Here is a 5,414-nt window from a genome sequence, read left to right as displayed (position 1 = left end):
GGACCGAGCCTTCCCCATGTATGTTTGTCCAATGTCATTCTTCATTTCCTCCTCACCCCTGGTCAGGCTCAAGTCCCTGGAGCCACACAAAGGACTTGACAATCTCAGTCTGCTCCACTTTGAAGGAAGTGCTTTCTAAACTGAAATCTAAAGCACACAGTGGGTTCAGCTCCCTCTCAAGTGTCTTTTGTGAGGGTTGGGGTGGGTGTGAGACCAGTTACATTCTGACTATTGCAGAAGAGTAAAGGATGCACAGTTTCCTTTTGGTGAAGGTGAGCTCCCCAAGAGGCTATCATTGCCAACGTTTTCCCAAGTCACCTTCTAGGAGGTCAACTGACTCCTAGGTGAGTCTTTGGTTACACTGCTTCAGTTTTCTGTGGCTACACTGTTCAAATGGCACCCACAGGTCACACAGGGCTATTTGAGATGAACTGAACTTAGAACTAAAATCTGCCTCTTAAGTCACAGCAGGCAAACCAGGAGGCAAACAGCCAGCCAGAATCCATAGCCAGAAACACAGCAGATATAGAATATTTCTATCATCTAGAAATTTCTGCTGGACAGCAGTGGTCTAGGTTCTTGGTGTCTGGTTTTTCCTTCAGGGAGAATTACTTGCCATACTAATATCCAACGGTCTATTTTTAAAGCAACTTTAACAAAATACGACTTACTCATCCCCAAATTAATCCAGTTTAAGTCTACAGTGCAATGGTTCCCAATAAATCTACCCGAGTTCCCCATAAATCTACCCGAGTTCGTTGCTAGACCACGGAACAAAAGAATGAGAGTATATGCAGTTATGTAAAATGGTATGCAACAGTATTGACCACTGCATAATTATACTGCACTACTTTTGAATTCTTCAAAATTCAGGCCTTTTATTGATAGTTGTACAAAAATACATTATCCTAGAGTTGAGAAAATATACAGTATTTCATCTGGGCTTTTTTTTCATTGAGATTTTAATATTTTTGCATCTTTTGCTAGTATCGTTAGATTCTTTATAAGAGTTTTATTTTTTGGAGTTTTTTTTCTTTTTGTTTTTTTTTGTTTTTTTTTTTTACCAGTCTGGTCAGTATTTGATGCCCTCTTCTGGTGTGTCTGAAGACAGATGCATTGTCTGACATATAAATAAATAAATCTTACAAAAGATTGTCATCTACTGCAGTTTCTATGTGGACAGGGCACAGTTGAAGGGCTTAAAGATCAAGTACATTGTCTGTCTTTAAAGATCAAGTGTATCACCTAATTTTTAAACCAAGAAATGTAGTGTCTTTTTTGCTGCTTCTGTACCTTTTAATGATGTATCTTTTCTCCTAGTACGTCATTTGTTTCCATGATAGTTGTTTTCAAGTGTATATGATCATTGATCCTATTTGCAGAGCTATTCAATATTTCTGTTTTCATTGGTTAAATATTTGTGGTGATCAATCCCCAGCCCTGAAAAAAAATATTTGTGGTGAATTTGCATTGTGATATCAGTGAAATGTCATGTGAAAATTTTAGAGAATATACTGGTTTGGGTAATTGTAATAACCTTTCCCCTCAAGTGGTGGCCTGTTTTCACATTGAAAAGACTGGAATGTATTACCATCCATAGCAGGATTGATAGGGAAACACAATGGACAGCGACAGTGTTGTTCCCTTTGACAGTTGTGGGAGCCAAGAAAGAAGTGTGACTTGCTTTTTGTGTCTTACAAAATCGAGACTGAGTATCATTACTGTGGAAGCCCATGGAAAAAATGATGAAGTTTTCAGAAATCACCAGTTAAAGAAATGGTGGTTTTGCTTATATTGAATTCTGAGTTTCAAAGTTACGTTTCATTTTTCTTTATTCCTTAATGAGGCTTTTTATTAAGTTTTTTATTCACCATTACACCCTGAGATGCACAGTGATAGAATCGTAGTAGATGCTCAATAAAGCTCTGACCATCGGGGAGGAGGAATGATAAGAAAGTATGTATTTTCTGTAAATTCTCTTAGTTTTGGGAACAGGTGGTTTTAGGTTTACCATCATAGCTTGGTATCTTGTCCCACATAAGACAACTTGACAGAACCCCCTTTCTGGCCATTATGTTGAACTTATTTTTCTCTTAATCATTCTTGAAAATCATGGAACTAGTTTGGAAAATTGATTGTACCTGCAGTATAGCAAAAGAGGCCAGTCTAGATAGGTAAGCAGTTATGTTTCTCCATGAGCTGATGTCTTAAAACATCTAGATTTAGGAATTTGGTGTTGTGTTTTCTAAACATACATTGTACAGCATACAGATAACATCATAATAGAATAAAGGAATCTTTTGATTTAGCACCAAATTCCATAAAGCAGTGACTACTGCACAGTTCTCTTGGCCATATGAATAGCCGAAATTATATTTCACTCTTTTAAAGAAATAATGAAAGCACTTAAGGTTAAGCAAAGCCAATGGAAAAGGTCCCTATGGTGTTTCTCTTTGGTTCCTTGTGCTCTTTCTAGAGAATGACTTTAAGAAGTCAGGGAGGTCAGGTGGTCAGTGTGGTCAGGCAGTCATGAGCAGATGGTTAGGCGATGTGCTGGGGCCCCATAGGCCAGTGAGCCCAGCTGAAGAGTGCAGGCTAGGCAGTGAGCCCAGCTGAAGAGGAGAGCTAGGCAGTGAGCCTGAGTGAAGAGCAGAGGCTAGCCAGTGAGACAGGCTGAAGAGCAGAGGCTAGCCAGTGAGCCTGACTGAAGAGCAGAGAGTAGCCAGTTAGCCAGGCTGAAGAGCAGAGGCTAGCCAGTAAGCCTGACTGAAGAGCAGAGGCTAGCCAGTGAGCCAGGCTGAAGAGCAGAGGCTAGCCAGTGAGCCTGACTGAAGAGTAGAGGCTAGCCTGTGAGCCTGACTGAAGAGCAGAGGCTAGCCAGTGAGCCAGGCTGAAGAGCAGAGGCTAGCCAGTGAGCCTGACTGAAGAGCAGAGGCTAGCCACTGAGCCTGACTGAAGAGCAGAGGCTAGCCACTGAGCCTGACTGAAGAGCAGAGGCTAGCCACTGAGCCTGACTGAAGAGCAGAGGCTAGCCACTGAGCCATGCTGAAGGCTGATGAGCAGTGATTTTAACCTTTATTTCTAAGTTCTTCAGTTTTCCTAAAAGTTTCTACAAAAGTTTGCCTCCATACAGTTTGGTTTACAAGGTTCTCCGTGCTCCCTTCTTCTTATCTCCATTCCTCTTGCTCTTCTGACCCAATAATTTTCTTACTCTCAATGCCTTACTCTCAACGCTATGCCTTTACCTCTAAGTTCTTCTTGAGTTCTGTTCACTTCTATTCTCTTCAGTTCTGTTCTGTCTGAAAAGCTTTCTCTCTCTTTGTCCTCAGCATTTGTATATCTTTCTGAACACAGCATCACATGGTGAAAAGTTCACCACAAGTTTGCACAGGAATTCAAATCATAATTTGGATAATCAGTTTACAACAGAGAATGTTTACATGCACATCCAGGAGAAGTAATCATCAGGATAAACCATCACCATCTGTCACTAGCTCTGCACATTCATAGAGAGTTAAAAACTGTAATTTTTATGAGAAAAGAATAAGTGAAATTACCTATAGGCAAATCCAGTCAATTATTTATGTTCAGTCCTTGTACCTATAGTAAATCATTAGTTCTCTTTATGAACTTTGGTTAATTGGTTTATACCCTCTTAGGATGGGCTCTAATTTGTAGATGCCTGCTTGGTTTGGCAGAAGCAATTCACTCGTGACACTTTAAGAATGGCAGAGTTCTCAATGCAATTTTGATTACCAGAGAAAACATAATAGCAGTTCCATTATAAAGGAGCTTCAAATTACTAATCTAATTTTAGGAATTCTTATAGAACCATCATTAGGAAATAAGAAATCATCTATTTGTCTGTACATCATCATGCCAAGACAATACATCTTCGTTGCTCTGTGGTGATGTGCTGAAAAGAGTGGGGTAAAGAGCATGACAAATACAGAGGCAGATGCTTGCAGCCAACCATTTAGCTGAGATCAGGGTCCCCAATGGAGAAGTACGAGAAAGGATTGAGGGAGCTGAAGGGGTTTACAGCCACATAAGAACAGCACTAAAAATACCCAGAGCTCGCAGGGCTGAAACCACCATCCAAAGAGTACACATGGACAGACCCATGGCTATAGCGGCATGTGTAGAAGAGGATGACCTTCTTGGGCACAAATGGGAGGAGAAGCCCTTGGTCTTGTCAAGGCTTGATGCCCCACTGTAGGGGAAACCAGAACAGCGAGCCAGGTAGGCCTCGGTGTTTGGGTGGGTGTGGTAACACCCTCAGAGTAGAAGGGGGAGGGGGTTTGATAAGGGGTTTTGTGGATGGGAAACCAGGAAAAGGGATAACATTTGAAATGTAACAAAGGCCCTCTCTGGGGATGGACAGTGGCTAAGGTGCTCTGAGCCCACACCCCTTTGATCTGAGCCTGCTGCCTCCCTTTGTACACAACTGTGATGCAAGGTGTCAGCCTGGGACTCCCCATGGGCTGCTGCTGGCACTGGTCTTGGCGTTCAGGGCCAAGAGCATGATGAGCAAGGAGCACATGGTTTGTCCTGATTCACAGCAGGGCCAGTGGCCACCAGAGAACAAGCACAGCTTCCTGTATGATCATGAGGTCTTCCTGGGCAAGGAGGACTCCAAGACCTTTGATAGCTAAGCCTGGATGGGAGCAGGAGAGGCTGGGGAAAATTGTTGATCCAATTGACAGTGATGGAGGCAGCCTTTTTACTACTGAAGACCTGAAAGTTTGGATCAAACAGGTACAGAAAAGATACAGCAACCATAATGTGGCTAAACTCTGGAAGGATTATGATAGGGACATAGAGGAAAAAATCTCCTGGGAGGAATACAAGCAGGCCACCTCTAGCTACTACCTGGGAAACCTTGCTGATTTCCAAGATATCTCTGATCATCACAACTTTAAAAAGATGCCTCCACGAGATGAGAGGAGGTTTAAGGCCTTGATGGTGACCTGACAGCTACTCAGGACGGGTTCATTGCTTTTCTGCACTAAGAGGATTTAGAACATATGAAGGAGAATGTAGTTCTGGAAATCCTGGAGGATATCGACAAGAACGGGGATTGTTTTGTGGACCAGGATGAGTACATTGTGGACATCTTTTTCCCATGAGGACAATTGCCCTGAGACATACTGGGTTTTGTCTAGGGAGCAGTTCAATGATTTCCCAGATCTGAACAAGGATGGGAAGCTGGATTAAGATGAGATTCACCACTGGACCCTCAGGACTTCATAGTCCATGCACAGGCTGAGGACCGGCATCTGGTGTATGAGTCAGACAAATACAAGCATGAGATGCTGTCCAAGGAGGAGATTCTAGACAACTGGACCATGTTTGTGGGAAGCCAAGCCACCAATCATGAGGAAGATCTTACCAAAAATCATGATGAACTTTGA

General features: G+C 42.4%; 1 pseudogene; it reads left to right on the top strand.

Annotated features, from left to right (window-relative positions):
• Positions 1-4,608: 4,608 nt before the first annotated feature.
• Positions 4,609-5,414, top strand: LOC148003404 (reticulocalbin-1 pseudogene; annotated as a pseudogene).

Source organism: Rattus norvegicus, chromosome 9 (assembly GCF_021556685.1).
Source record: "Rattus norvegicus strain SHRSP/BbbUtx chromosome 9, alternate assembly SHRSP_T2T, whole genome shotgun sequence".
NCBI classification, from domain to species: domain Eukaryota; kingdom Metazoa; phylum Chordata; class Mammalia; order Rodentia; family Muridae; genus Rattus; species Rattus norvegicus.
This window is presented reverse-complemented; position numbering and strand designations above follow the sequence as displayed.